Here is a 21,437-nt window from a genome sequence, read left to right on the forward strand (position 1 = left end):
TACAGGGAGGGTGTCTGTGCTCATATGCTCCACTCTATTCCCTGACGTCGGATCCAACGTCTTGCTGCACCAGTAACCTCCCCATCATGCACGTACTGCTTCCCGCTGAGTTCATCCTCCATTGGGCCAAACAGATGGAAAGTGGATGGTGCGAGATCAGGACTGTGAGCTGGCTGAAGAAGCCTAGTGAGGTCCTTTCGGGTACGCATATTTGTGTGACGCCTTCCATTGTCGTATTGTCGTGGAGGAGGAGAAGTCGTTCTTTCAGTTCCCTAATGGCAGGAGAATACACTTCTGAGGTGAACCCTACAGGGTACCAGATGACCGTCGCCATGACTTTATGGGCTGACGATGCAGCTTCCAACATTTTTTTAGAGGGAAATGGAAATGGCGTTTGGCGTCATTGGCCGGCAGGCCCCTTAAGGGGCAGGTTCGGCCATCTTGGAGCAGGTCTTATTACATTCGACGCCACATTGGGCGACCCGCGCGCCGGAGGTGGATGAAATGATGACGAAGACAACACAACACCCAGTCCCTGAGAGGAAAAAAACCGACCCAGCCGGGAACCTTTTTTTTGTAACCATATACATTTATTTAAATATATTAACAACGATGCATTTAAAACAAAGACATTTTATTCTATTAACCTGTTATATTCCTAGTGTTGGTTAATATTACTGTAATTTTATAGGTTTTCGTTTTTATTTTTTTCGTTTTTCTATTATTGTTGTTCCTTGAACCCTTTTACATGACCATTTGTCATCATTTTTAAGGGTAGACATTGCAGGGCAGGCATAATACTTTATATGTAGCATAGACACATTGATGTTGAGTTCATGTTTCTGTATGTCATGCACTTGTGATGCCAAAGGCACATTGTGCATTCTGGTTTGATCTCTTCCTCTAGTTTGCGCTGTTATGTGGGACAGTATGAGGGAAACATCACCATGATAGATGGAAGAAACTTTTTTCAATATACTACAGATTATACATAAATTGAAGAAGAGAGAAAATTTTGTCATATTATATAAGAGAAGCAGAAAGGGCAGTGTGAGTAAACAATATAATTTTATAGTGCACATAGTAAAGGAAATCAATTAAAAAATTATGAGTAGTTGGCACTTTCCACTAAGTAATGCTTGTATCCTAGACAATATAGTGCAAATAATGAAACAAAAAACTGATAGTACTACTGGGCATACTTTTGACACTGTTTTGGCTGCGAGCATGACAGATGTTTGGTGAGAAGCACTTTGCATCACTGATTTCACTAAGAAGAAACACTTTATACTACTATACTTCACTATCTGAGGCGAGAGGACAAAGCACTTTATCTTTTCTGCTGCACTTGTTCACTATCACTGCACACGTTATTCTTGTGGTGAGTGTGGTGAGGTGGCTGGTGGCGGTGCTGAGGATCACAGGCTGGGAAGGACTCTGGCGATCGCTGTCTGCAGTGGAATCTGCAGGAAGTTTCTGAAGTTCTCGCGGCAGCGCCTGTGCTCGAACCCGGGCCCCTGAAGACGACAGTCCGTCACGCTGACCATTCAGCTGTCGGGGCGGACATCTTCAGGGGAGAGATGTTGTGACGACAGTCCATGGATTACCGTTTCGTTTCCGGTTCGAGGTGTAACAGTTGTGTTACTAAATGTGACACTTCTGTCACTAAATGTAACTGGGTTTTCTATTTTGATGCAAGTCAATTGTCAGGATGAGCATTCTAAAGCATTCTGTCAGGGTGAAAATATTAAATAAATTAACTTTTCTCTCTTAACAACATGTGGGCAGGGTGGGTTCTTCCTTGGCTCGGGTATGAGGTCGAATGAAACATAATTTTTACGTAAGATAACTTTTATTGAAGATTTCTACAACTGTATCTTACGGGATGTTCTGGTTCGGAGAACGGCAGCTGTATCGTTTGTGAAGTCTTCTGCTGCGGAAGCGGCGGCGGCGGCGGCGGCGTCTGATTACACGTAGCGGTGTGTATCTCGTGTCGCCGTCTCGCCCAGTTGACTGGAGACGCGCAGCGCGAGGTGGCCCGTTTAATTATTGCGAGCGAAATCGTGCATCGGATGATACCTTGGGTGTCGCGTCCCAGTGTTTCTCTTCTCTAAGCGGCCGCGTGTGTTCTGCGTCGGCCAGCGGAGCGGCGCGGCGGGGGAAGGCCAGTGTGGCGGACTCGAACCACGGACTCCCGCTTGCCAGTCTTCGGCTGTCAGGTCTTCATCTCAGCTCACAGGTGACTACTGATGTGAGGCCGTCTCCTTCCCGTCCTCACGAGTCACCCGGGTATGTAAAAACCAGACTTCAAATACCTTTTAACTTCTGTCTTCTGGCGCCGCGGCTGCTGCTTGCTATTCCATTACAGCGGCGGACTTCGTGCGTCTGTGCATGATGCAGACTCTTCTTGCATGACGGTCTTCAGCACCAAAACTGACTGAAAACTACTGCTACTCTTCTTTTATTCCTTCGTCTCCGTCCCCATCTCCGTCTCCGTCTCCGTCCCCGTCTCCGTCTTCATCTCCGTCTGGCTCACTGCGTCTCGCGTATTTATTCACTTCAGTTTACTGGAGGTGAACGACTTTACGGTCATTGCCTCTTCTGTCACGTTGAGAAGCTCCTCGAAGAATCTTCTTAACGTCGGTCATTGGCTCTTGGAATGTAGGCGAGGGCCTTTGCTCACACGCGACAACTGAGAAACACGTGAGCCGGTCAGGCGATGCCCTGACGGCTGAATCGACAGCGCCCGCTTATGTGGAACTTGCTGACTTCACGGTCATTGTCTCTTCTGCTCTGCTGTTGTGCCCACTGTGTGCCAGTATGTAACTCTCTAAACTAAACCAAGTTTTTCATTTATATTCTAATTTGTAGTTCACTTTGATTTCACTAATTTATTTACTTAAGTACCACTCAACAGAGGTTATGAACCCATGTTTCACTGACTGTGACGTTGTTCGACAAAAAACAGTCACTGTCAGCCCTGGTAACGTGGAAGCATTTCTGCACACATGGTTGTTCGCTGCTCTTCATGGTCTTCTGTCAGGCGGCGAGTCACCCAGGGTGCACACACCGTTCAGTACCCAAAATGGTGAACGAGTGCGTCAACAGTACCGACAGAGAGGTCCAGTTGGGTAGCGAGATGTTTGATTGTGATTCGTCGATCAAAAATAAATGGTGCAAATGGCTCTGAGCAGTATGGGACTTAACTTCTGAGGTCATCAGTCCCCTAGAACTTAGAACTACTTAAACCTAACCAACCTAAGGACATCTCACACATCCGTGCCCGAGGCAGGATTCGAACCTGCGACCGTAGCGGTCGCGCGGTTCCAGACTGTAGCGCCTAGAACCTCTCGGCCCCTCCGGCCGGCATCCGTCGATCACCTCGGCTGAGGATGTCCGCCCGTCCCAACATTGCAGGAGTCACAGCTGGGTGCGGCCGGCCGGCACGAGCGAGACCGGACAGGTTTGCGTGACCTTGTTCCGAAGATGACAGAAACAAGATGACGGATGCCTCTCCCAACGACTCAGCGTGCTTTTTTGCCGCCAGGTCCCCGTAGACATTCTGCAAGCGATGATGAACGTCTGCGAAACTCTGGTTTTCCACCAGTATAAACTAAATGACAGCTCTCTGCCTGGAACACACACTCGTTCCCAGAGGTCATTTTGAAGGCTATTTATAAAGCCGCCAGCTACCGGAACGTCGTGAAATAATAAGGGCTGAAACGAGAATATTCCACGAAGTCTCACAACAAATTTCGCATTTTTTCAACCGAAATTGACTGACAAAAGAATGCACGTGACATTACTTACTGAACGCCTCTCGTACGTATCTGAGCGATGATCTGATCGTAAACACCATCTTATTTGACTTCACTAAGGCATGCGATACAGCTCCGCACTGGCCTTTAATGAACTAAAAAAGAGCTTAGCAAGTACGATACCCAATTTGTAACAGGTTTCAAATCTACCTAGGACTACAATGAACGCCAAAGAAACTGGTATAGGAATGCGTGTTCAAATATAGATATATCTGAACAGCAGAATAAGGCGCTTCTGTCGGCAACGTCTATATAAACCAACAAATCTGGCGCAGATGTTAGATCTGTTACTGCTGCTACAGTGGCAGGTTATGAAGATTTAAGTGAGTTTGAACTTGGTCTTGTAGTCGGCACACTAGCGATGGGACAGCATCTCTGAGGTAGCGATGGAGTGGGGATATTCCCATGCAACCAATTCACGAGTGTACCGTGAATATCAGCAATACGGTAAAACATCAAAACTTCAACATCGCTGCGGCCGGAAAAAGATTCTGTGCGAACGGGTCCAACGACGACTGAAGAAATTTTCAAATGTGTTGGAATTCCTAAGGGACCAACTGCTATGGTCATCGGTCACTACAGAACTTAAACTACCGTAAACTAACTTATGGTAAGAACAACACACACACACCCATGGCCGAGGAAGGACTCGAACCTCCGGCGGGAGGGGCCGCGCAATCCATGACATGGAGCCTCCAACCGCATGGCCACGACGACTGAAGAGAATCGTTCGACGTGACAGAAGTGCAACCTTTGTGCAAAATGCTGCAGATTTCAATGGTGGGCCATCAACGACTGTCAGCTTGCGAACCCTTCAATGGTATGGGCTTTTGGAGCCCGCTCGTGTACCCTTGATAAATGCACGACACAAAGCCTTACACCACGCCTGAGCCCATCAACACTGATATTGGACTGTTGATGAGTGGAAACATGTTGCCTGGTCGGACGAGTCTCGTTTAAAATTCTATCGCGTGGATAGACGTGTACGGGTACGGAGGCAATCTAATGAATCATAGGACCCTGCATGTCAGGACTGTTCAAGCTAGTGGAGGCTCTGTAATGGTGTGTGTGTGTGTGGGGGGGGGGGGGGGGAGGGTGCAGTTGAAGTGATATGAGTTCCCTGATACGTCTAGATACGAATCTGTCAGGTGACACGTACGCAAACATTCTGTCAGATCACCTGCATCCATTCATGTCCATTATGCATTCCGACGGACGAACAATTCCAGGAAAACAGTGCGACACCGCACACGTCCAGAAATGCTACAGAGTATCTTCAGGAACACTATTCTGTGTTTAAACACTTCCGCTGGAGTTTGGTGAAACTTCCCAGATATGAACATTATTGAGCATACGTGGGATGCCTTGCAACATGCTGTTCAGAAGCGATCTGCACCGCCTCCTGTTCTTACGGATTCATGGACACATAGCCAGCAACAGCCGGCCAAGACAGACACAGCAACTGGAAATTAATTGATTTTGTGTCTTTTACGAGTCCCTAACCGGGTAGTTTCTGCATGTTAACTTAATATCTGGTAACCGCAGTTCTCACGTTTGGTTTGTGTCGCAAAGTAAATCGATTTTGTGACATATTACAAGTTCCCAATCATGGGCAAATTATTTTGTTTCACCTGAGTGCTTCGGTAGTTAGATTATTGAATCCCTCGGTATTAATCGAATTTATTAGACACAATTCCTGCGTTTTCGTCAGCATCTGTGGTAGAGTTCTTCAGCATGTGCCGATAGTCCGTTTTCTGAGTAGTTTAATTTTCTGTGTCTTTAGTATGGATAGGGACTATGATTTTTGTGTGCGGATGCGATCCGAGTTGGTGACACTTCGCTCTCAGCTCCAGGCTGTGATGGCTTTTACACAGCTGGAAGCTGTGGTGGATGGGCACCACTGTTGTGGGCCGGCCGTGGGGATCCAACGGACGTCCAGCGCGTCAGAGTCCACAGATCGGCCCTCACCGGTGGCCAACCCAGTTACTGCTCGCACTGAGGCTGACGCCTCACCTGTGGTCGAGTGAGAGGTCGCCCCGGGGCGAAGCAGATGGCGAAAGACTTCCCAGGCAGCTGCACATGCACATAAGGCCTCCCCAGCTTGTCTGACAAACAGGTTCCAGGTGCTGCCTGTGACTGACACTGTCGCAGAGCCAGATGCTGTCGCCTGTCCTGTTTCAGAAAAAACTCCTCAGCCTGCAAGATGCTGGCAATCATAGTGGGTGGGATTATTAATAGTTGGGAGCTCCTACGTTAGGCGCGTTATGGGGCCCCTTAGGCACACGACAGCCAAAAAGGGGAAGAAAGCCATTGTGCACTCCGTGTGCATCCTTGGTGGAGTCATTCCAGACATGGTATGGGTCCTTTCGGATGCCATGAAGAGCACAGGGCACAGTCAGCTGCAGGGGTGACTCATGTTGGTATCTATGACGTGTGTCGCTTTGGATCGGAAGAGATTCTCTCTGGTTTCGACTGACTAACAGAAGTGGTAAAGGCTGCAAGTCTTGCTTGCGAGATGAAAACAGAGCTCACCATTTACAGCATAGTCGACAGGACCAGTTGTAGACCTCTGGTACAGAGCCGAGTGGAGGGTCTGAAACAGAGTCCCAGACGGTTCTGCTACCGTGGAGCCTGCAGATTCCTCGATTTGCGCCAAAGGGTGGTTGGGTTCCGGGCTCCGCTGAATAGGTCAGGAGTCCACTACACGCAGGAGCGACTGCAAGTGTAGCAAAAGCTATGTGTCATGGACTGGGAGGTTTTTTAGGTTAGAGGGTCTCGGGAAAACACAAGAAGGGCTTCAGTCACAAAGGGTGCAGGTCGAACACAGGAACAACGAAGATACAGGAACCGTCTGTATAACAGTTGTAAGTTGCCGTAGCTGTGTTGGGAAACTCCCAGAACTCCAAGCGCTAACAGAAAGCACTGATGCTCAAATAGCTATAGGCACTGAAAGCTGGCTAAAACCGGAGGTAAACTATGCAGAAATTTTTGCAAATAACCTAATGGTGTTCCGAAAGGATAGGCTAAACACGGTTGGCAGCGCCGTGTTTGTTGCTGTTAGAAGTAGTTTATCTTGTCAGGAAATTGAAGTAGATAGTTCCTGTGAGTTAGTATGGGCAGAGGTTATTTTAGCAACCGAAATAAAATAGGAATTGGATACTTTTACTGACCTCCTGATTAAGATTATACTGCTGCTGAAAGGTTCAAACACGTACTCGAGTAACATGACTACAGTTGGTAGTGACTTTAATTCACCCTCGATATGTTAGCGAAAATACATTTTTAATTCCGGAAGTATGCACAAAACATCATCCAAAATTGTGCTAACACATTCTCTGAAAATTATTTCGGGCAGTTAGTTGTGAGCCCAAGCGAATAGTAAACACACTTGATCTCTTAGCAACAAATAACCCTGAGTTAATAACGAGCATCAAAACGGATACAGGGATTAGTGAACACAAGGTTGTCGCAGTGAAACTGAATATTGTAACCCCAAATCCTTAAAAAATAACGAAAAGATACCAAGTCAAAAACGCAGATAAAAATTTACTTCACACCTTCCTGAGAGACAATCTCCACTCCTTTCAAATTAACAAGACCACATGTGGCTTGAATTCAAAGAAATAGTATCGGCAGCAACTGAGAGATTTACACCAAATAAATTAAACGACGGAGCTGATCCTGCTTGGTACACAAAATGGGTCAGAAAACTGTTGCAGAAACAATGAAAATAACATGCCAAATTTAAACAGACGCAAAATCTCCAAGGTTGCCTATCTTATACAGAAACTCGAAATTTAGCGCGGACTCCAATGTGACATGCTTATAAAAGTTTCCACAACGAAACTTTGTCTGGAAACCTGGCAGAAAATGCAATGAGATTCTGGTCGTATGTGAAGTATGCTAGCTGCAAGGCACAATCATTGCCTCCTCTGCGCGATAGCAATGGAGATACTATCGAAGACAGTGCTCCCAAAGCACAGCTACTAAGTACTGCTCTCCGAAATGCCTTCACAAGAGAAGACGAGGTAAATATTCCAGAAATCGAACCAAGAACAGCTGCCAACATGGGTAACGCAGAAGTAGATATCCTCGGAATAGTGAAGCAACTTAAATCACTTAATAAAACTAAGCCTACTGTTCCTGTTTGTATACCAGTTACGTTCCTTTCAGAGTATGTTTTAATAGCTCCATTTTTAACAATCATATACAACCGTTCGCTCGACGGAAGATCCGTACCCAAAAACTGGAAAGATGCACAGGTCACACCAATATTCAAGAAAGGTAGTAGGAGTAATCCACTAAATTACAGGCCCATATCGGTAACGTCGATATGCAGCAGGATTTTGGAACATGTATTGTGTCTGAACATTATGAATTACTTCGAAGAAAACGGTCTATTGACACGCAGTCAACATTGGTTTAGAAAACATTGTTCTTGTGAAACACATCCAGCTCTTTACTCGCACGAAGTGTTGAGTGCTATCGATAAGGGATCTCAAATTGATTGCTTTTTTCTCGGTTTCCGGAAGGCTTTTGACACTTTACCACACAAGTGGCTTATAGTGAATCTGCGTGCCTATGGGATATCGTCTCAGTTATGTGAGAGGATTTGTAATTTCCTGTCAGAGAGGTCACATTTCGTAGTAATTGACGGAAAGTCATCGAGTAAAATAGATGTGATTTCTGGCTTTCCCCAAGTAAGTGTCGTAGGCCCTTCGCTGTTCCTTATCTGTGTAAACTATTTGGGAGTCAATCTGAGCAGCCGTCATAGGTTGTTTGCAGAAGACGCTGTCGTTTATCGACTAGGTAAGTCATCAGAAGATTAAAACAAATTGTAAAACGATTTAGAAAAGATATATGTATAGTGCGAAAATTGGCAGTTGAACCTAAATAACTAATTTTGTGAGGTCATGCACACGAGCGCTAAAAGGAATCCGTCAATCGTCGGTTACACGGTAAATCAGTCAAATCTAAAGGCCGTAAATTCAACTAAATACCTAGAATTACAATTACAAAGAACTTAAATTCCAAAGAAAACATAGAAAATGTTGTGGGGAAGGCTAACCAAAGACTGCGGTTTATTGGCACGACACTTAGGAAATGGAACGGATCTACTAAGGTATGCGCGGTATGGGATCCTTACAAGATAGGATTGTCGGAGTACATCGAAAAAGTTCAAAGAAGGGCAGCACGACTTCCATTATCGCAAAATAGGAGAGAGGGTGTCACTGAAACGATACAGGGTTTGGGATGGACATCATTAAAACCAAAGGCGTTTTTCGATGCGGGGGAATATTCTGACGAAATTCCAATTACCAACTTTCCGAATGCGAAAGTATTTTTTTGACGCCAACCTACATAGGGAGAAACAATCACCATGATAAAATACGGGAAATCAGAGCTCGTACAGAAAGATATATGTGTTCGTTCTTTCGAGATTGGAATAATAGAGAATTGTGAAGGTGGTTCGATGAACCCTCTGCCAGGCCCTTAAATGTGATTCGTAGAGTATCCACGTAGAGGTAGATGTAGATATAGATGGACAGTTCTGCAGGATTCATGGCGTCAGTTCTCTCCATCACAACTTCAGACTAAAGTCGAGTCCATGGCACGTCGCACTGCGGCACTTCTGCGTGTTCGGAGAGCCCCTACGCAAAGTTAGGTAGGTGTACCAGTTTCTTTGGCTCTTCATTGAAGGACATCAAGTTATTAACAGGATAGAGTACATCTGAAGTACCCCATTGCTGCTGCCACCGTGCCACAAACATAAGAAAAACTAGGACTCTTACGGAGGCATATACACTCCAGTCGCAAAAGTATTCGGACAGTAGGAAGTTTCACAATGAGTACTCGAGAAACACTAAGAAACCCAAACATATTTATTAGCAATATATATGCGTAGCAACATTAATTACAAAAGAATTATTGTATTATTTCGTTTCCAAAATATAAATAACAGAAAAATTAACAACAAAAATGAGACATCCTGCACACCCCGCTGCTACAACAGTATTCGGACACTGTCCAATAAATGTTCATAAGTCGTACGACGAAAATGTCCTCGCATTCGGGAGGACGACGGTTCAATCCCGTCTCCGGCCATCCTGATTTAGGTTTTCCGTGATTTCCCTAAATCGTTTCAGGCAAATGCCGGGATGGTTCCTTTGGTGAAGGGCACGGCCGTTTTCCTTCCCAATCCTTCCCTAACCCGAGCTTGCGCTCCGTCTCTAATGACCTCGTTGTCGACGGGACGTTAAACACTAACCACCACCACCACCACCACGAAAATGTCAATACCTTGTGGGTCCACCTTTCATTTTCAATACCTCCTCCAATCTACTAGGCTTACTTTCCACGAGTTTCTTCGTGAAATCTGGGCCTATATTTGCCCATTCTTGGCGCAGTTTCTCTTTCAAGGTCTGCTTCGAATAGAAGTTGTCCGCGCGGAGGGTCCGTTTCAATTTATCCCACAAATGTTCGATTTGGTTAAGGTCTGGTGATTGGGGACGTAGTTGCAATACTTTCGGGCAACTGAAGAGCAACCTCATTTGTACAATATGCGCGGTATGCCTGGGATCATTGTTGTGGACTGTTAAGGCAGCCAGTCCACAGTGAAGTAGCCGAAAGGGCACGCGTCAACTCACGCCGTCTGGCGTTAAGTCTGGAACAGGATTCGTAATGAATGTGATAAAGAAAAGAACGTAGCTACTAGAACACTTAACTTTTATATCGTCCTTTGGTATACAGCATTCTTGATGATACAAGTGAGACTATCTTGAGATACATGCAATGGTACAAATGGCGCCTTTCTAGGTCGTAGCCATTAACTTAGCTGAAGGCTATTCTAACTGTCTCTCGGCAAATGAGAGAAAGGCTTCGTCAGTGTAGTTGCTAGCAACGTCGTCGTACAACTGGGGCGAGTGCTAGTCAGTTTCTCGAGACCTGCCTTGTGGTGGCGCTCGGTCTGCAATCACACAGTGGCGACACGCGGGTCCGACATGTACTAATGGACCGCGGCCGATTTAAGCTACCACCTAGCAAGTGTGGTGTCTAGCGGTGACACCACAATCATTATCCTGATAAAAATGAAAGTTGTTCGCAATACCTAAATGTCGTGCACTCTGCTTCAAATGTCCTCTCACTATATTCAGATACGCTTCCTTGTTCGTCGTATCATCAACGGACACTAAATCACCCACACCATTGCCGGACATGCATACCCACACCGTGATGCTCCAACCTCCAAACTTTACTGATGGTTTGAGGTTCCTGGGATTCAGCTCTTCATTGGTCTTTCGCCACACGTTTGCCTTTCCGTCGCTTTACCATAATGTAAATTTACATTAGTCGCAAAATATCGCCCGATTCCACCAAGCCTGATCGTATTCGGCGTATTCTCTCGCAAAGTGCATACGTTTCTTCTGGTTCACTGCATTTATAAATGGCTTTCGCCGTGCCACTCGACCATGGTACTGCGATCGTCGTAGTACCTTCCGCACGGTTTCGGGATGAACTTTTATACCAAGGTCTCCCTCCACCTCACTTGCAATTCGTGTGGCAGATATTTTCGGATTCTGTTGTGCCTTTCGCACAATAAAACGTTCATCTCTCTGTGAAAATGTCCGTTGCCGTCCTGTACTGCAACGAAATTCCAATGGGTCTTCTTTCTCGAGCCGTTTAATAATGTCGTGAACTGTACTTTTCTTCATGTTCACTTTTGCGGCAATTTCCCTGCAGGTTTTCCCCTTCGCGTGATGATAAACGACAAGTTGCCTTTGCTCGAACGTAGAACACTTCCCTCTGCGTCCCATCGTCGACCTGCATAGGCTCGCAATACGTGTTTACTAATCATCGCTATCGTCTCGCGGAAATGTCGGACACACTGCAGTCGCTTCACCCTCTGTGCGTCTCGGAAGGAACTATTCTCTGACGTTGTCCGCCTTTGTCCGAATACTTTTGTTGCACCTTCCCATGCCGTTTTCAGGAAATATTACGTAACAGACACATGTCCAACAACAATTCTTCGTATTTGACACGTGTTTCATGTTGCGACATTGTACCCAGAGCCCCAAATACATTACAAAGTGCAATTTCTGTATTTCTTCATACGGCAAACTGCAAAATTATGCGCCGTTACGTGCTGTCCGAATACTTTTGCGACTGAGTGTAGACAGTCATTTTTCCTTCTATTTGCTTGCGGATCATGGAGGAAAATCTCTAGTACCTGTACAAGGTACCGTAGTAGATTTAGATGTAATTTGTCGTAGATCATTATTATTAACTGTACTTGTAAAAAAAGTTAATTCATGTGCTCTCTAAGTTAACCATCATTACAAAATGTGACACCTAACTATTGAATATCGACTACCATACTGTAGCTCTGTTTCCGCGTTGCGCCCGCCATTTTACAACAATTTAATGGTATTGTGGTACTGTCAGAGTAGTTGATTTAACAGCTGTACCCAGTAAACATCACAGAAAATCCGCATCAAACATAACCAGCCTTGGATAACAATTTTTCAAGTTTGCCTAGCTTTGGTTGTCCAGCTGACAGTATTTTGAGTTAATTTGAAAAGTAACCGCACTTTTGTCATGACATGTGTTATCTTTGCAAAGTTTGCTTAACTGTACACGCATCCGCACACACGTCGTTGATTGGCTGTCGTTTTATGGTCGCAGTTCCACAGCGGTGTACACCCAGTCTCTGTTTATCCGGAAAATTTTTCTCCATTCGACGTTTCCTACGCCGCGCTGACCTTATTATCGATTGTTATTTGCACCTCATAAATAGAGATACAGACGCAGTTGAAAATTTGGTAAATATCGGAGGCCAATTGGAAGAGGAGGGGGAATTCCTTTAACACGCGCTTTTACATTGAAGATACGATACTCCTGCAATAAGACCACAGCTTAGCGACTTTGGCCCTGCGGATGGCCTCGCCCGGAGCCGCCCCGTGTCGCAACTCGGGGCTTTACGATTGCGTGCGGCCCGCCGCCGCAGGTACGGCCGAACACGCGACTCTCGAGACCTCAGGGGGATCCCCGCGCCACTAAATCTGAGCCCCCCACGCCAGTAGGCGACGCCGCAGCTCGCGCGGGTTACGACCCGAGCGCCGTCACTGCACGCCAGTCCGCAGTTACGGCGGCCTCCAGAGGAACTACACCACGGAATCCGTGTCGCAGTATTCCCGTTGCACCGCCCCCACCTGCTATGCGACCACAGGGTAGGAATATCTATGGAGCGGCCACAGTGTGAGGGAGAACGAAGTTACTTCTCATAATTTCCTTCAATGAAATTTTGTACTACACTACTACCACGAAGATGATTTGCTACAGACGCGAAATTTAACCGACATGAAGAAGATGCTGTGATATGCAAATGATTAGCTTTTCAGAGCATTCACACAAGGTTGGAGCCAGTGGCGAAACCTACAACGTGCTGACATGAGGAAAGTTTCCACCCGATTTCTCATACACAAACAGCAGTTGATCGGCGCTGCTTGGTAAAACGCTGTTGTGATGCCTCGTGTAAGGAGGAGAAATGCGTACCATCACGTTTCCGACTTTGATAAAGATGGGATTGTAGCCTATCGCGATTGCAGTGTAATGTATCGCGGCCTTTCCTGCTCGCGTTGGTCGAGATCCAATGACTGTTAGCAGACTATGGAATCGGTGGGTTCAGGGGGGTAATACGAAACGCCGTGCTGGATCCCAACGGCCCCGTATCACAAGCAGTCGAGATGACACGCATCTTATCCGCATGGCTGTAACGGACCGTGCAGCCACGTCTCGATCCCTGACTCAATACATGGGAACGTTTGCAAGACAACAACAATCTGCACGAACAGTTCGACGACGTTTGCAGCAGCATGGACTATCAGCTCGGAGACCGTGGCTGCGGTTACCCTTGACACTGCATCACAGACAGGAGCGCCTGCGATGGTGTACTCAACGACGAACCTGGCTGCACGAATGGCAAAACGTCATTTTTTCGGATGAATGCAGGTTCTGTTTACAGCATCATGATGGTCGCATCCGCGTTTGGCGACATCGCGCTAAACGCACATTGGAAATGTGTATTCATCTTCCCCATACTGGCGTATCACACGGCGTGATGGTATGGGGTGCCATTGCTTGCACGTCTTGTTCGCATTGACGGCACTTTGAACAGTTCAGATGTGTTACGACCCGTGGCTCTACCCTTCATTCGATCCCTGCGAAACCCTACATTTTAGCAGGATAGTGCACGACTGCATGTTGCAGGTCCTGTACGGGCCTTTCTGGATGCAGAAAATGTTCGACTGCTGCCCTGGCCAGCCAATTCTCGAGATCTCTCACCAAATGAAAACGTCTGGTCAATGGTGGCCGAGCAACTGGCTCGTCACAATACGCCAGTCACTACTCTGGATCAACAGTGGTATCGTGTTGAAGCTGCATGGCCAGCTGAACCTGTACACGCCATCCAAGCTCTGACTCAATGCCCAGGCGTATCAAGGCCGTTATTACGGTCAGAGGTGGTTGTTCTGGGTACTGATTTCTCAGGATCTATGCACCCAAATTGCGTGAACATGTAATCGCATGTCAGTTCTAGTATAATATATTTGTCCAATGAATACCCGTTTATCATCTGCATTTCTTCTTGGTGTAGCAATTTTAATGGCCAGTAGTGTAGAAAACTGTAGAGCTATCTTAATTCGACATACCGCCATCATTGTATATTCACCATGAAAATATTTGTTTTTCCTTATGTTCAGTTTTTCCGCTCATGCACATAGTAACATTTTACTCCACAGTGGTGCAGCTTGTTTTACTGGGTCAGTTGTCGCACGCATTGTAGCCCATTAGCCGTTAATCGAATGTTTTAACGTTTTGTAATATTTATTGTTCCTTTTCTCTGACACGAAATTTGTAATTAGTATTACGGAAGTGATTCGTTTTTCGTGTTATGGGTGACTGCACATTTGAGGCAATATTCATTCAGATGCAATACCATAAGTTTTACTGTCAGAGTTGCTGTTCTTACAAATGTAATGTTTATCAGTGAGCCCATTCTCTACATGTAGTGCACTGGAAGCTTTATTTGTGTATTTAGGGCAGTATCGTTGGCGCTGTGGGATACTTGCAGGGTCATCGAAATGTCCTGGCTTCCGAAAGCGAAGATAAATGCCGCAGCACGGGAAGCTACCCGTGCACTGAAGGATGATGCTGACACGATGGTTCTTCCAGCAGACAAGAGAAAAGCAATGGCGCTGTTATGCACCAACGACTTTGTTTCTTTCGCTACTGCCTTTATCCCACATTGTACGCAGGGTCGGCAGGGTTAAGGTAGGATTGAGCATGGTTAAGTTTAAGGGATGGCAAGATGCCCTTCCTGCTGCCACCCCATACCCCCCCCCCCCCCCCCGCGGGATGCTATTAGTGTACCCCAGCTGTCTGCGTCTAGTATAGACCGTGAAACAGTGTAAATGTGTTTAAAATGCCTGCGAGTCATGTAGCTGATACGGGACGTGGGGACCAGCCCAGTCTTCACCTAGTAGGATGTGGAAAACCGCCTCAAAACCACATCTAGGCTGGCCGGCACACTGGATGTCGTCGTTAGTCCGCTGGGCGAATTCGATCCAGGGCTGGCGCGCCTACCTGAGTCCAGGAAGCAGCGCGTTAGTGCTTTCGGCTACCCTGGCGGGTTGTCAGGCACCAGCGACTACCAGTATAAAATCAGCTCGACGCTACAAGACCCGGCCTACAGGACACTGAGGAAGGATCCAACCTCGACAGCAACCAGAAAAACCGTGGCATTGCTGAGGAACCGAGAGCTACCAGAGGCACTGAGGAAACGGCTGTATCCATTGCTCCAACGACACCTCGACTACGTGGACTGCCTAAGATACACGAAGAAGACGTGCCTCTATGGCCATTACTTGACACCAACCACAGACTGGTCAAAGATCTGGCGACGTTCCTAAAACCCCTTGTGGGACACTGTTGTTAACAGATGAAGAACTCATCAGATAGTGAGAGTACGTAAGGACATGCAGGTACAAAGAGATGACCTTCTAGTGAGCTTCGACGCTACTTTGCTCTTCACGAAAGTACCTCTGCAAGACTCCTTGGCTCTGCTGAATCTACATTTACAGCCTCAAATAGTTGTCGTACGTCCGACCTTTGTACCTGCACAGTGAGTGAACTAATGTGTGCAAACTTAGCTTACCACTTAGCGCGCAAATGGACGAAACATACGAACTGTCTTCTTACGTCCAGGGTGTCAAACAGACATTCTAAATAAATATGACCCTGGCCCGGCAAGGCAGCTAATATCAGCCGCGGACTGTAATAAAAATCGTGAGAAATGCTGCTGTTACGTACCTAGAATCCATGAATTAATAAAAGTGAAAGTTTTGGGTTTATTCTAGAAAGACAACACAGCTATTACCTTTTTTATTCTACATACAATTTATCAACTGTTGCTTTCAGGAACCAAGTGGTGTTCAATTAATTTTGACACTCAATAAAAAAATATTTAATTCTTGGACATATTGAAATGACGATTATTAAAATCGTTATCTCTACACATTACAATTTTTTATCGCAGGAAAGATTGATTATTAAAAATCCTCATCAGATTTTTTAAATCTACATTGTTGTAGCTGGTCAATACACTGAGTTAGTGGAGAATAATTTTACTTTTTGCATCAATGAAAAAACTCTCATGTACTCAATGTGAGGGTAGGATAGTACCCTAGCTTTTCATATTCAATGGTCAAAGTGTACGCAAGTTGGAGCAAGTAAAATCTAGACTCAACATTTACTGTGGCCTAATGCGCGATGGTACTTTACAAAGCAGCATCTGCAACGGCGTTGGATCTGAAATGCTAATTCCATACTCTGGCCTTGACTGAATTCACTCAGTCGCAACTTTCATGCGTTCCATAGAACGTTAATCTGTCCCTAGTCGAAATAATGGCTATTGCACACTTACTATGGGTTGGAACGACGTGCACAACTTCTTTGCCCACAAAAATTCCCGCAGGAATAATTTACTAGCGCTTTGCTATCTTTCGCCACGATACAAGAAGCTATCGTCAACACTTCTCAGAAAGCAAAGCTCTCAACACCATCGCTTATTTCCACACACTTGTGCGTTCCACCGTGAGATGAGAGAGAGAAACAGAGCTTTAAGGTCTCAAAATGCTTTTATATAATGGGGATACATGAGATTAACTGCAATTGCCTTCTGTTGATATAATGTAATTATTATTTTCTGAGGATCTCATACTGTATCATCCTGCTAAGCTCATGTAAGGTCCATAAACTCCAGATGTCTTACATAGTGACACTCTTTAAATATTCACTAACGATCACCTACTTTAAGAGCATTGGAGAGTTGTATGAACAGACAGATGGAGTGAGCATGGGATCCCTTCTTGCTTCAGATCCATACATGGAAGACCTTGAGGAGGTGGACCTCCAAACTGCTCACGAAAAACCGAAGAACTTCTATTTAGACAATACATTTGTAATTTGGAACCATGCTATGTGGGTACTGGATGAGTTCCTGGACCACGTAAACATCATCCACGAAAACATCGTCTCGCTATGAAAATAGAGGAGAATGGCTGTCTCCCATTTCTAGATACATTAGTACGGAAGATGGCAGATGGCACGGTAGGCCATTCAGAACATGGGAAGAAGACTCACACAGACCTGTACCTGCATGCAACAAGCTGTCACCATCCAGCGCAGCGGCCAACAGTACGGTTCAGCCTGGTACAGAGGGCTCACATTATCTGTGACGGAGAAAGCCTCACAGGCGAACTGCCGCACCTGAAGGAGATATTTCGCAGAAATCGATGGGACTGGGAAGTACTTTACTATCCACCATACTGCCCACTGCCACGAAGTCAAATCAAAGTCCTTGTGACTTGGATTTGACTTCGTGGCATTGGCTTCAGGACTGTTCCAGATTCGGAGGGCGGTAGACCGCTCCATTTGCACCATCAACAGAACAGGCTCTGCTAACGGTTTACTACGCCTTCCACATCGTTGGCAACGGGTTCTATACAACGCTGGTGACTACTTTGAAGGACAGTAAAAGGTGCAAGCATGTAACTCTTTTGTAACGGGTGTGAATAAATAGTTGTCACTATTTAAGTTCCAACCCTCGTATTTAGTGTATTTCTATTGGTACTTGACTGACTGAAATTTTTCTTACATATCTACATCTACATGGTTACTCTGCAATTCTCACTTAAGAGCCTGGCAGGACGTTCATCGATCCATTTTCATACTAATTCTCTACCATTCCACTCTCGATTGGCGCTTGGGAAAAAGGAACACCTAAATATTTCCGTTAGGGCTCTGATTTCTCTTATTTCGTTATGATGATCATTTCTCCCTACATAGGTGGGTGTCAACAAAATATTTTCGCATTCGGAAGAGAAAGCTGGCGATTGAAATTTCGTAAATAGATCTTGCCGCAAAGAAAACCGCCTTTGTTTCAGTGACTGCCACCCCAATTCGCGTATCATATCAGTGACACTCTCAGCCCTATAGCGCGATAACACAAACGAGCTGCCCTTCTTTGCACTTCCGTCATTCCGTCAATCCTGCCTGGTAAGGATCCCATACCGTGCAGCAACATTCCAGCAGAGGACGGACAAGCGGCAGAATGTACTTACGTTATGTATCAGTATTTTTGACACGTGCCACTATTGGAAGTCCGACCATAATTTTCCACGATAGTAGTTCGTTAGACCAGTTGTTGCAAAGGCTATCGTGATATTTCTTACTTCAAATAGGAAACACCAAGAAAAGCAGCGCTTGTTCTGGAATGGATATAAGTAACCGTCAATAGCTGCGTAAATAAGACTGAAGCTGGTAGGAAGTTGACTGTGCTCTGTTTAGATGAGAGGACGTTGACTTCATGATCCCATTAAAGATTGTCCTGACCAATTATGCCTATAATTTGTTGTAATTTACAGCAGACGTATTCATGGAATTCATTAGGCTGTTACCAAAGTGTGAGGTTCCCCCACTTTCCTCCTTCTTTTGTTATTCTACATCTACATCTACATGGTTACTCTCTAATTCACACTTAAGTGCCTCGCAGAGGGCTCATTGAACAATTTTCATACTATTTCTGTAGCATTCCACTCTCGAATGGCGCGTGGGAGAAAGGAACACCTAAATCTTTCCGTTCGAGCTCTGATTTTCCTTATTTTATTATGATGATCATTTCTCCCTACGTAGATGGGTGTCAACAAAATATTTTCGCATTCGGAAGAGAAAGCTGGCGATTGAAATTTCGTAAATAGATCTTGCCGCAAAGAAAACCGCCTTTGTTTCAGTGACTGCCACCCCAACTCGCGTATCATATCAGTGACACTCTCACCCCTATAGCGCGATAACACAAACGAGCTGCCCTTCTTTGCACTTCCGTCAATCCTGCCTGGTAAGGATCCCATACGGTGCAGCAACATTCCAGCAGAGGACGGACTAGTGTAATGTAGGCCGTATCTTTAGTGGGTTTGTCGCATCTTCTAAGTGTTCTGCCAACAAAGGGCAGTCTTTGTTTCGTCTTCCCCACAATATTATCTATGTTGTCTTTCCAATTTAAGTTGCTCGTAATTGTAATTCCTAGATATTTAGATGAATTTACAGCCCTTAGATTTGTGCGATTTATCGTGTACCCAAAATTTATCGGATTTCTTTCAGTACCGATGTGGATGACTTCGCTCTTTTCTTTGTTTAGTGCCAATTGCCACTTTTCGCACCATACAGAAATCCCCTCTAGATCAATTTGTAATTGGAATTGATCGTCTGATGATTTTACTAGACGGTAAACTACAGCGTCATCTGCAAAGGGGGCTAGGTGCTGCTCAGATTATCACTATTTATGTAAATCTGGAACAGCAGAGGTCCTATGACACTAACTTGCGAAACGCCAGATATCACTTCTGCTCTACTCGATGATTAACCGTCTACATATATGAAGCAATTGTTCTGTGTGCGAAACTGAAGATACTTACGCTGTCACATACAGTGTACGTATTCTCTAAATTCCCTTTAGATACGGTCATTGTATTGTTGTGTATTTAATATACCTTTCTTTCATTATTTCGGTTTTTAATGTGAGTATTCTGCATTATTTCCTTTGTAATAATGTTTTGGGTCTTACGTGTTTTCTTTTGATTTTATTAACCCATTTCTGGGCCATACCAAAAATCTTGTTGAACATTATCACGCTGTATATACACTGGAAACTTATTTTAACTTCTTTTCATAGCATGAACTCCTTTACGTATGTAAAAGGGTGTGCTAAAAAAATGGTCTCAGACTTTTGATGTGAAAACACTTACCTTTTTAGTTAAAATAAACATTGTAAGTGGTCTACATCTTTATTCTCCATGTCATCATATTTAGGGCCGTCTACCACTACATGGGCTCCGAATTGTTGCTTCTGACATGGCAGTCGGGTAACGTAACAAAGACAGTGCCTAGAAACAGCATGCTGTAATCCAGTGTCAAGCTCGAAGAGTTTGTTCCCACATGCTGCACCCTGTCCGTCGGTATGACAATGCCAGACCACATGCGAGCACAGCAGCGTCTGCAGAACTCCAACGCCCTGGGTACTCTGTCCCCGATTATCCTCCATACTTTCCCGATTTGGCCGCATCTGATTTTCATCTGTTTCGAAAATGTAAAGAACGTCTTCGAGAACTTCGCTTTCATAGAGATGAAGTGGTGCAAGCAGAGGCGAGATTTGGCTCTGTTAACAAACACTCCACAGTGGCGCTATCAACAAACTGGTGTAATATTGGGAAAAATATATTTGTAAGCAGGGTGATTGTGATGTGAAATAAATATGTAGACATGAAAGATAAAGGTGTACCCCTTGTATCAGGGGTTAGCATTTATTTCTGCCGAGTCATGTAAAGCTTTTCGGCCACAATCTCTGGAATTGATGCCTCCTTTTTTAGTCGTACTATATTTTCCAGTACACTGCAGGCCACTCAATCATGTATTATGTTTAACAGAAACATTTGCATATTGCTATTTTTGAACGTAGATGTTCACTACGTTTAGTTGTTCCCACTGTGTATCGGTCTTGTGAAACAGATGCGCATTAGTGGAAGTAAGTTTGCCATTTTATTTGTTACAAAATTAATAAATGGCTGGCTCTGAGCACTATGCGACTTAACTTCTGGCGTCATCACTCGCCTAGAAGTTAGAACTAGTTAGACCTAATTAACCTAAGGACATCACACACATCCATGCCCGAGGCAAGATTCGAACCTGCGACCGTAGCGGTCGCTCGGCTCCAGACTGTAGCGCCTAGAACCGCATGGCCAGTCCGTCCAGCACAAAATTAATCAATGTCACTGTTTCATTATGGATTAACCAAAGCCATCAGCCATACTTATGTATCAGGGACATTAGTTTTTGATAGTTCTGTTGTGCAAACATTTCTCCAAAGGACAGATAGCATTTCAGTTGGGTTCTCACACCAAGACCTCTTTGATGTAGACGTCGCATTAGAAGGGACGTCTCAGTTAGCTTACGCTGCTATGACAGTTTCCTTATCATATGACCTGCCATATGGTAATGCTGACTAGTTCT

The sequence above is a fragment of the Schistocerca nitens genome, chromosome 2, assembly GCF_023898315.1.
Source record: "Schistocerca nitens isolate TAMUIC-IGC-003100 chromosome 2, iqSchNite1.1, whole genome shotgun sequence".
In the NCBI taxonomy this organism is placed as follows: Eukaryota; Metazoa; Arthropoda; class Insecta; order Orthoptera; family Acrididae; genus Schistocerca; species Schistocerca nitens.